Genomic DNA, 12,237 nt, shown 5'->3' on the forward strand with positions numbered 1-12,237 from the left:
ATTAAAAGGTTATACATCTAAGTATTCGCTTTATAATTAATCGGCTTATTTTCGTCAAGGATCAATGCTTGTACATTTTATATAAATTTGATTTTTTTTGGGGATTGTATTCCAGGGATTTGATCAAGTTTCAGTTTTAAAGGCCGACTACATAAATCTTCGATTTACTCTGTCTTTCACTGGAAGTCGGCTGACTGCGTGGCACACGTGTATTGCAGTCAGCCGACTTCCAGTGAAAGACAGAGTAAACCGAATATTTATGTAGTCGGCCTTTAACAATATCAAATCGGCTATTTCAAGACGAAAATGCTTTGACCAGCGCGTCGAAGTGAACGAGGTACCAGGCAGCCCCTTAAAACGTATCTTTAGCAGAAAACATTTCTAATCCGAAGGTTTGGCGAATTTTGAAATCGGATAACTTTCAATAAAAACAGCACGAACTGATTCAAGAGGCAACGAACGCGTCACCCTGTATTAAGATGTTAGCAGAAGTATCTAACATATATCTTAGAAAATAAGTTTCCATCTAACTGTACTTTTATTCGCATGAAACACGTGCCCGCGCGGATTTTTCAAAGGATTTTTAGGAAAATAGTGCTTTTTCTAAAACTATTTCATCGGGAAAATACGATTTATAAATAAATAAATATCCCTACGCAGTGCCATTTTTACATTTTACGTCTTTGATACGTGGTATTTTGTGGTACGTTCAAAAAAAGTATTTTTTAAACATATTTTTAATACTCGGTTTCATACATAATATACATTCTAACAGTGGGGTGGTTAGCACTTTCTCGGAGTGGTTATCACTTTCACCTCGCAACAAGAGGAGCCGGGTTCGATCCCAGCTTCGGGCATTGGATGGAAATTCGGAACCACTCCTTCCGCGTTAAGTTTGCAATTTCTCTCCCCCTAACTTCTTCAGTTTCCCCTTCCAATATAAATTTGTTGAGGTTAACGGTAATAGGGAGTGTAGGGAGCTGTTGGCTCGCGTGTCACGAATTGTACAAACTATTGTGAGTAAAAATTATAAATGTAACTAAAAAATCGCGTTTTTAATTACATACACAATTTGCCTATTTTTAACATATTTCAATTAACCAATTTTTAACCAATTTCTTATAGAATTTTAATCATTTCTTAGTTAACTCTTAAATTTGTTATGACGTTGTTATTTTATTATCTTTAACTAGTGCTCGGAATTGTTTATTCATTATTCACAAATTTTCCGATTTATTTAACAAACGTTGGTAAAAAGATATCATTTTGACTTATTTAATTATGTTTTTTACGCAACCAAGCATTTATTTGGAAAAAAGTGGCATTTATTTAAATAATTGTTTGTTTTATTTAAATAATAGGCTTATTCACTCGCGATTATTCAAACTTTTTATCATTTTTATTCAACTATTGGTTATTTAAATAAATATTATTTAAATAACGTCGGGCTTATTTTATTCATGGATAAAAATTAATCGAAATCCGAGCACTATCTTTAACCCTTCTACGAAATTTCGTATTAAAAAAGACGACCTAGCGATACAATTAAATTAAACGCCTCAACAACTGCTTAATAACCTCGAAAATGACTTTTTAAACTGCGAAATAAGTTCCCCTTCTTGAGATCCTTCTCGCAATACAAATGCAAAGTGGATTGGCACCTTCTAACACCTAGAACAACGGTATTCGGGTTCTTTCGGCGTTAAACAAAGGAAAGCAATTGGGGAATAAAAGCAGACTCTCTTCTTAAGACCCCCGCGAAACCAGATGAGACCCAGAAACAAACGCCGAGGAAACTACCTTTATACCGTAACCCGCGTATAAATCTAGCTTAAATTGAACTCCGACGTGGTAACCCGCGTGAACGCCAACTGTACCCCAGTTCCCCTCTTTTAACGCGCTCGCGGCAAAAACCCGTTAGAAAAAAGGGCCGAGCCCCTACCGCGTTAGCTTCCCCGTATAGTCCCGCGGTTTCCATAGCGACGGATAGTCTTTTCTCCGCGGCGCTCTTCTATCTCGGTCGGCGGAAAAGAGGAGAACTACATCCGGCGCGTCTTGTTCTTTCGAGCGCTCGCGTTTCCCGTCGAAGCTAAAGGGATACAAAAGCCATTCCGCGTATCTTAATTAGGATTTAGTGACTTCTATTCCGTACAGGGGGCGCGACACGGCACGCCTTTTCAACGGGAAAAAGGAAAACGTTTTATTTTCAAACACGCCGGATATGGCGCAGATTTTGGATAGGCCCTTTTAGATAAAACTTTCGCGACAAAGACGGTCGTTTTCAATTCCCGTTTTAGAGTGAAATTTCGCGCGATACAGTTTGACTTCCGGCGTCTAGATGGCGATAGTGTACGCCGCGATTATCCCTAATTTCCGGGGGGGGGGGGGGACGAGCCTTCTCTTTCGATTTTCTTCTTTTTGATCACGAGGGATTGTAATTGGATCGGACGCGAATTAAAATTTTCTTCTTGGATTTTTTTTTCATCTCTTTCGTCTGTGAAATTTATCATTGAATTATTTAGCTTTAAATATTTATGACTGAAATGACGTCTAATGTTTCGGAGAGTATTGATATCAAAGATACAACAGACAACATTTGAAGATTATACTAGAAATCAATGTTATGGGAGGCTATTCTGTAAAAATCAAAAATGACAAAAAAATCGTGATCCGTCAAAAATGACAAAAAAATCGTGATCCGTCAAAAATGACAAAAAAATCGTGATCCGTCAAAAATGACAAAAAAATCGTGATCCGTCAAAAATGACAAAAAAATCGTGATCCGTCAAAAATGACAAAAAAATCGTGATCCGTCAAAAATGACAAAAAATCGTGATCCGTCAAAAATGACAAAAAAATCGTGATCCGTCAAAAATGACAAAAAAATCGTGATCCGTCAAAAATGACAAAAAAATCGTGATCCGTCAAAAATGACAAAAAAATCGTGATCCGTCAAAAATGACAAAAAAATCGTGATCCGTCAAAAATGACAAAAAAATCGTGATCCGTCAAAAATGACAAAAAAATCGTGATCCGTCAAAAATGACAAAAAAATCGTGATCCGTCAAAAATGACAAAAAAATCGTGATCCGTCAAAAATGACAAAAAAATCGTGATCCGTCAAAAATGACAAAAAAATCGTGATCCGTCAAAAATGACAAAAAAATCGTGATCCGTCAAAAATGACAAAAAAATCGTGATCCGTCAAAAATGACAAAAAAATCGTGATCCGTCAAAAATGACAAAAAAATCGTGATCCGTCAAAAATGACAAAAAAATCGTGATCCGTCAAAAATGACAAAAAAATCGTGATCCGTCAAAAATGACAAAAAAATCGTGATCCGTCAAAAATGACAAAAAAATCGTGATCCGTCAAAAATGACAAAAAAATCGTGATCCGTCAAAAATGACAAAAAAATCGTGATCCGTCAAAAATGACAAAAAAATCGTGATCCGTCAAAAATGACAAAAAAATCGTGATCCGTCAAAAATGACAAAAAATCGTGATCCGTCAAAAATGACAAAAAAATCGTGATCCGTCAAAAATGACAAAAAAATCGTGATCCGTCAAAAATGACAAAAAATCGTGATCCGTCAAAAATGACAAAAAATCGTGATCCGTCAAAAATGACAAAAAAATCGTGATCCGTCAAAAATGACAATCGTTATAGTCCTTAGTTGTAAAATATTTTAAAACATGGTTGCCACGATTACGAATGACAGTGGTTGAGGTATTACTTTACATTCAATTTAGAAGCTTGAAAATATTTTTACGAAAATATTAATTTTTTTACAAGACCTAGCAATCGCTTATTTGGTAGACAATATTACACCCAACTCTGATCTTGATATATTTTACATAGATCACTATATTTCCGTTGGAAGCCAAAAAATCACTGCCTTTGGTATAGTGGTTAATAGTTAATAGTTAATGATACTGTATATAGTTGAAAAGTATATCTAAAAGTTATCAAAGTGGTTTATGCACTGAAAAACATTTCAAACGTTATAATTATGTTGACACTTTCAAAAATAACTTAAAAATACTCTTTATACTGTTTTTACGTTTTAAATTTTATAAATTAAGATTATGTTTGCGTACTCGAAATCACTGTTACCACTAACGAAAGTAGGATTTTTTTTTTAAGATTTAGTAATAGCACTAATGTAACATTAGGTTTAGAGTTAAGTGAAATATATTCCCACCTTGAAAAAGGCACAAAATTGTGCCGAAACTAATGAGTTTTTTAAATAAAACCGAATATTTAGGCAATAATATCGTGATTTTAATTAATATATTTTGTTTTTAAGAATGAGTACTACAAATTTTAAAAGGGGGGTATGAAAGTTATTGTTTTAATAAATATATTTTATCAATTGTAATAACACGGTTATTAACAAAGAATTGACAATTTAGGCTCAAAAGTTGAAAGATATTTGTGTGTGTCTTTTAAAATTAAAATTTTTTTACGCGTAACATTCAGTACTAGCGAGTCTAACAACGTTATATGTATTGTCAACAATCATTGTCAAAGCATATTGCAATAATATACCTATACCGTACTTGATTGACGGTAGATAGACAGCTACACGGATTCGATCGTGCTGTCGACCTCAACGCGAATCGCACCAGAATCGCATTACTTAACCACGGTTAGTTGACAGTAGATTGAAGCTACGAAAAGCATTTCCATATTGAAACATTTTTAAGATACTTTCGAGAGCCGGCCTGTTACAAAAGTCAAGAATTAAATTTTATACCAATGTACTCATATTAATTCGAATCAAATTCTTCTAATAATCAAAGAAATTCAATAAAATGTTTAAACCCGCGCCCGATAAATATGTATGTCAATCAATATCAGTTAAGGAAAATCGAAGGAAATTATTTTAGAACAACTATGAAATATATAAAAATTATTATAATAAAATTATTGAAAACTAAATCACTATCTGTGCCTTGATAGCTCCCAACCTCGAAATTCTGTCTTTGAATCGCTTTGAAAATAGCATTTTTTTATTTAAGTTATGTTTAGTTTCCTGGAGGTAAAACAATAAATAAATTTCATCGTATAAGTTAAAACGTTTTATTACCATGGTTTAAAATATTAGTTTAATAATTGGTTAAAGCATGACTGATACTTCATGGTATTTTTATTTTGATTAAAAACAGTTAAATTTTTACATGTTTACCGGAGCTTTCGGGGTATTTTTCAAAAATACCACTTGACGTAATTTAAGGGGTTGGGGGGAAAGTTAGTAAAATTTCGAGTATAGCCTAAATGATACAGGATGAACCAAGGAGGATTTTTACGCTATTGATATCCTCCTTGGAAATGGGTTTAATGTATTCATCCATTATTTCCGCTTGCTCTGGTTCTGGTTATCAACAAGAAGAAATCGACCGAATTTAATTAAAATATAAAAAAATATATATATTTTACCTTTCAAAACAAACCCTTTCGTTGCTTTATTTTGGAAAAAAAAGCGAATAAAAACGTTTTATCAATCATGGAACGTAAATTAAATTGGTTTTTCATCAGAACAAACCCGGAGGGAGTCTACGCAATCTACCAGATTAAAACGCCATCTATCAAAATTTCGGATAAACACAACTTCTATTTCCATAAAAGAAAAAGTTTTAAATCTCCATAAATTATATAGATATATCGACGAAACGGAAGAAGTTGGAAAAACTCATTCTAATCCAGCTCGAAAAAAAAATTAAATACAAATTATTAAAGTTATTTCTTCCAAGAAAAATACACATCTTAGCCAATTTCGCCGAGAAGAAAAGAAATAAAAAAAGGCCGAAAGATCGGTGAAAAATCTCTATTCAAATTTGATTGCTCCGGAATAATATTAAAGCGAAACTAGAAGTAAAAAAAAACGAAATCCAGTTTAAATAGAATCGGCTAATAAAGAAGTCCCCTAAATCACCTCGCTGTCAATTGACGCGATCCCGTCGCGTGATAGTCGAATGATTAATGACGGGGAAGGTTTGCAGCGCCCGCGAAGGCGCGAGCCAATCCCTTAGCGCCGCGGGGACTTTTTTCTCGACTTCTCTTTGACAAGATCACAATTTTTAGTCTTCTCGTTTGGCTCTCTATATACCCGAAGGATATCGATTCTAGATCATGGCCTCCTCTTTTCAATTTCCGAGAACTGATGGACGGGGGGGGGGGGAGACTGGTCTAAACCCCCCCCCATCTCGTTCGTCGATTTTATTACCGTAAGTCGATGTCTGACAACATTGGCAGTAGGTGTAAAATGTACTATAAATTTGAGAGTAATATCGACTTTCAAAGTATTTAAACAATTCAGCCAAATATATTTAATTTTAGGTACTTTTTCAAGTTAAATTAATAATTAACTAAACGATGGAATCCAATTGCCTTCGAACAATTTATAGTTTGAACTGTGCTGATCACGATACAAAAGGTCACGTGAAGTTATATTTAGCCATTTACGAGATAAACGGTGTTTTGTGAGAGCTTGTAAGCGCATTTCATCCAAATTTAAGTACAATTATTTAAATAACCATTAGCGATATCTAAATTCGGTTCGAAGGTTATTTAGAACCAGACCTCGTGATTACAAAACCGAAGAGTTCTTAGTAATCCGAGCTATAGAACTCTAGATTAACAAACGCAAACACGTCACGTTTTTTAAACTTTCACAATGCTTCCCTTTAATGGAAAAGATGATTTGAAAAAGACTAGTATTATGGTTTCTTGACAAAAGTAATTGCAAAGATGTTTTTCTACATTTGCTCGCGTGGGTTTTTAACCGCAAGCTGAAAATAAAAACGGCTTTATATCTGTTAAATTGCAAAAGCCTTACCATCATAACAAAAATATTCTTTTTCGATTCAAATATTCCATCATAATGATATAAATAATAATAATAGTCATTTCGTTATCAAAATAAAGGGTAATAATAATAAAAAAATATGTTGAGACGATATTTAAATTGTTATTACTTAATGTGAGTTGTTTTAGTTTAAAGGGAGTATAGCCTTTTCAGGAATTTGCAATACATAATTCCCTCCCCTTATTTTTCTAACCACGTGTCATACGTAGGGTGAAATATAGTGGTTTTTAAGGTATTATCCCACTAAAAGTATCCCCGCTTTGGTAGTGCTTTAATTTTTCATATCTACTAGAAGGCCTTTCGTGTACCTAAAACCACGTACCTCATTATTAAGAAATTATATTTGAATAAATATCCAAACTATAATGAAAATAATTAATTGATAGCTCGGATATTGTTGTTTATATGTTAATGAAGGGTGTATTGAAAAATAAATCACTAAATATGAAACAACAAAGGTTTCAAGTGAGAAAACCTCTTCAGGGCGGGCACGCTTCCTCTAATAGAAGAATTGGGTCCTTCTACTATCGTTCTAGACTAGTGCCATGAGCGAGGAAAGAGAGAAGCTATGGCGCACCCTACCAAACCAGGATGGTTCTACTCCCTTTAAAGAGTAAATTGCAAATTATTCGTTACCGCCTTAATTGTGTTATTAAACGAAGCGCTTACGTTTAAAATACCCAAATATAAAATTTCGTTGCTTTCCGTTTCGTAGTGAATTAGAAATAATTAGTAGAACGCCTAGCTGATTATTATTATTATTATTATTATTACAATTTGAATTTTAGCGTGATGATTGGCGTCATTGACTACACTTTATTTCTCATTGGCCGCTATCCCCAACATTGAGTTTAGGCTTGGATACAAAATGCAGGTGCTACTGATTCCGTGGTCAAATCCGGTAAATCTCCTATAGAACCATTGGATTCTACTACTGGATTTTGTACAGGGGTGCTTACATGGTTTTAAAAATCATGCTAAATTGACATTGCCATATCTAGCAAGAATATTACAAGAATGATTTTTGGTAGGATAGTAGGAACTATATAATCTACCAGATGCAGTGGGAAAAATTCAAACAGAACCGTAGTCCATGACGTCACAAACTAGGCGCGATAAAATTATCATCAAGTGAGTGACATTTTCGGAAATCCCACGATCAAGAAAAATAATATTTTTCTTGTTCATTTGATATTTTCGGAATAGAAACTAAATACTTTATATTATAAAGTATTTAGTTTCTATTCCGAAAATATTTTTGAAACTTACTCTTTAAATGCTTTTACGTCTCAAAGCTTAAAATTTATCCTAAAATTAAAAAATAATTATAACCTTAAATTCAATACGAAAACCGTATTTTAATAAAATAACAATTAGTTATCCGAATTCGCGACTAAATGTTTGATACCAGGATCACCTTGCAGTTACCCACGAAGTAGTTAGCCTTCGCCGCCTACTGTCAATAATATTTGACAGCGATTGTATAACAAAATTTGACGGTCAGTTGATACTTACTCTAAAGCTAGGCCACGTCATATAGTTAGAAATTAGGAAATAGTCAGGTGCGGGAGTAGCTAGGTGTCCACTTTCCCCACCAAAATCAATCAGCCGTCAGCGCTATCAAAAGAAAATATTATTTTCTATACATTTTCTGGCAAGCCTGGGCGGCAGATTGAAACAAGTTGTTTCTCGTCCAGTAGATATATTTTATCACATATCGATCTTATACTTCGTCTGCTCATAAATAATAAACATTTTCTATTAAAAAGAATTAATCATGCCACTTTATCGAAAAAGATCGAAACGAATTGATGAGAAAAGTTCTATTTGTTTTTTTTTTATCACGGCTTCGTATTAAATTGAATTTTATTGATCACATTTTTTTATTGTTTTTCCGGAGGTTTTCCCGAAAATGGAAATTAACGTTTTTGTTCCGCGTTTAATACGAGGGAGGCTAGTCGCTGGAGCTAGTCGAAAGGGCTAATCTTATATCGCGAATTTTATCCGCTTTGTTAATTCCGCCATTAATTGTATTCTAAAAGGGAAAGATTTAAAATTTAATTTTTAATGAGTTTAAATTTTACATCAGATAAATTCGAAATCCTCGATTTAATTAAGTCCGTTAAATGTTTTATCTTATTCCAAAACAAGCATTTATAATTTAAAAAAATAATAGGTTTTATGTTTTCTATTTTAATAATATGCTTACGGATTTAATATCTTGAAATAATTTTTAATTTAATCAATGTCACAAAAATAGTTATTTAAAATAATAAAAAAATATTTTTAATTTAATCAATGTCACAAAAATAGTTATTTAAAATAATAAAAAAATATTTTTAATTTAATTGATATTACAAAATAATTGTTTAAAATAATAGAAAATAGTTTTTAATTTAATCGATATCACAAAAATATTTATTTAAAATAATAAGAAACAATTAATATCTCAAAAATAATTATTTAAAATAATAAGAAACAATTAATATCTCAAAAATAATTATTTAAAATAATAAGAAACAATTAATATCTCAAAAATAATTATTTAAAATAATAAGAAATAATTAATATCTAAAAAATAATTATTTAAAATAATAAGAAATAATTAATATCTAAAAAATAATTATTTAAAATAATAAGAAATAGTTTTTAATTTAATCGATATTACAAAAATAATTATGTATATAATAAAAAGAAAACATTTTTAACTTAATAGATATAACAAAAATTACTATTTCAAATAATATAATTATTTTTTGAAACTAAAGCTTACGAATTTCATAAGAATTTATTTTATTTTAATCGATTTCAAAAAACAAATTGGTATTTAAAAAAAAATTCCGGATCAAAATTAGGTCAAATTGGCCTACTGGCGCCTGTAGAAGTGTTCCACACGCGCAACACCGGTGCTTCGGTAAAAGCTGTCTACCAGGGATGAACTCGATTTCCACGACTAAATAGAATAAAAATACCCACCAATAAACGCTCCCACGATTCCTAAAACGCTACCCAAATATCGAAATTCTCGGTTTGGGCGAAATAGGTCACTTTTGAGTGATGACATTGAAATATTAAATATCAAGTTTGGCTGGGAAATATTTTCGCCCATCTTTTCCTACAAACTAGGACCGAGGACAATTCAATCCAATGCCAAAAAAACGACCTTTTTTTGTCCAGACGAAAAAAAGTTGCATTCTTAAATTCTTTTTTTTGTTGGAAAGTTTCAAAAGCCATCCGCTTATTGTTCGCAAGCGCCACCTATCGCCTTTTTTCTCCTCTTTGACCGTTATGTCTTCCTTTTCCTTAAAATTGATTTTTAAAGTTGGGAAAAAAATCGCTTTCTTCTCCAGCGAAAGTAAAAATTGTAAATGGATAGCGCGGGATGCGAGGGGAGCAAAACGAAAAAGCCAAAAGCGAATTCGCCTGCAGACGCACGGAAAGAAAGAATATATATAAAAAAAATGGCGTAGAGATGAAAATACTTATTTTATAAATATTAAATTTTTTTTCTTCCGCTTTACATTCCGATATAACGTCTTAGAACGGTCTTAGCGTAGCGTATTTTAAAATATTCTATGAAATATTCAGTTATTCCTTTACAGAGAGCGAGAAAATTGCATTGTTTAACGCGAGAAATAACGCTATTTTTCCGTATTACGCATTTTTACTATTGGCGCGATATAATTCCCTTAAGAATTTCGTACGCTGAAAATGTAGTTTTCAATTCTCTCGTTTTCATAACTCGAAAATCATTTATGGAAATTAGAAGTAGCGAGAGTACGTTTTATACTAGTTTAACAACTTTAGAACTAGTCGTTGTGACTCGGGATTACCTTCATGACTCAGGCTTTAGCTTTTCGAAACCAATTACGTCATTGTAAATATGTTAAAATTACCTCTTTAAGGGGGAAGAATACGGTAAAAGCCTCTTTTTCATTCAAGCTGAACGTTTCTGTTTTAACAATTACATAATTGAATTATATTTTTCTTATTAGGTTGAACCTTCCTCAAGTGCTTAAAATATGTTTGATAATTAGAATATTAATAGTTAACGAGATATAAGGTCCTAACTGAATAGTAGTTTGGGTGCTTGCCCAACTTGCTTAGCTCCGGGGGTTCGAATTAAAACGTAATAACTTAATTACTTTTAAATTTAAAATTGTCAGGTAATTTTAAAGGTTTGAGTCTATTTGAACGATTCCCAAATGATCGAACGGGTCCCATTTGATCGAATTTCCATTTGATCGAATTTCCATTTGATCGAATTTCCATTTGATCGAATTGCCTTTGATCGAATGGCATTTGATCGAATTGCATTTGATCGAATGGCATTTGATCGAACGAAATTTGATCGAAAGCTACTGTAGGGTAAAACTACTAGTTTTTGAGAGTAAATCGAAAAGGCAACATCTAGTCAGAATGAGATACAGTAGACTCTATGAATAATAATTATTTCTTTAAACTGTACTAAAGAAAAATAATATACAGAAAAAAACCTGAGCGCAGTGACGTAGAAAACCAAATATTCTCTCGGACATAATTAATAGAAAGAACTATTAAAAAAACGAACTCTGTACCTAATTTTTAGCAATAGAAGGGCCGTGAACGTGGTCAGACCCCTCCTATACAACGGTGCATACGGGCCTACGGCGCGCGTACATCAACCTAACCTAACCTAACCTAACCTAACCTGACCTGACCCTATTTATATATATCAAAAACAACGGGCCGTTATCGTCGATGTCATAAAAAATTCCATCATATAGTGTATAAAGTAAAAATCTCTTCATCTTTGTGGCTTAATACAGTTAAAGCAATGAATTATTCCATCATTATTCCTTCTGCACTTCATATTGACATTCGGTAAAATAAAAACATACCAACTGGTACTATAAATACTTTTGAATTCGATCAAATAGTATTCGATCATTTGAAGGTTCGATCTTATGAAATAAATGACAAATGGGATTCGATCTAATGGAATTTCGATCAATTGCAACGTATAATGATCGACTGTTGATCACATATTTTTCGATCAAATGGACCAACACCATTTTAAATTGAAACTTTAACTTGAAGAGTCACCTACACTAACATAAAAGCTTAAATAAAAAATATTAAAATCTGATACCCGTAAAATATAAAGTTTCAAAATGACAAATTTTCGCTTTAAAAAAAAAGTCAGGAAAAAATGTATAAAAGACAGGGAATTTGAAAGTGAAATTTTTGCGACAATCCTGTAAGATCAATCGCTTAAAATGACAAGGGTAATCCAAATAAACTTGTTTTAAAATTCGAGGTCACTTTTATTATTGATTTTAACCCGTTTTATTTAACAACTGATCTAACAGATTTTTTTCTTCC

General features: G+C 32.5%; 1 protein-coding gene across 1 annotated transcript in view; it reads left to right on the forward strand.

Annotated features, from left to right (window-relative positions):
- Positions 1 to 12,237, forward strand: part of LOC149948447 (core alpha-(1,3)-fucosyltransferase-like) — a 142,105-nt gene that overhangs the window by 122,276 nt on the left and 7,592 nt on the right. The window lies entirely within an intron of this gene.

The sequence above is a fragment of the Leiobunum rupestre genome, chromosome 4, assembly GCF_980474605.1.
Source record: "Leiobunum rupestre chromosome 4, qqLeiRupe1.1.hap1, whole genome shotgun sequence".
In the NCBI taxonomy this organism is placed as follows: domain Eukaryota; kingdom Metazoa; phylum Arthropoda; class Arachnida; order Opiliones; family Sclerosomatidae; genus Leiobunum; species Leiobunum rupestre.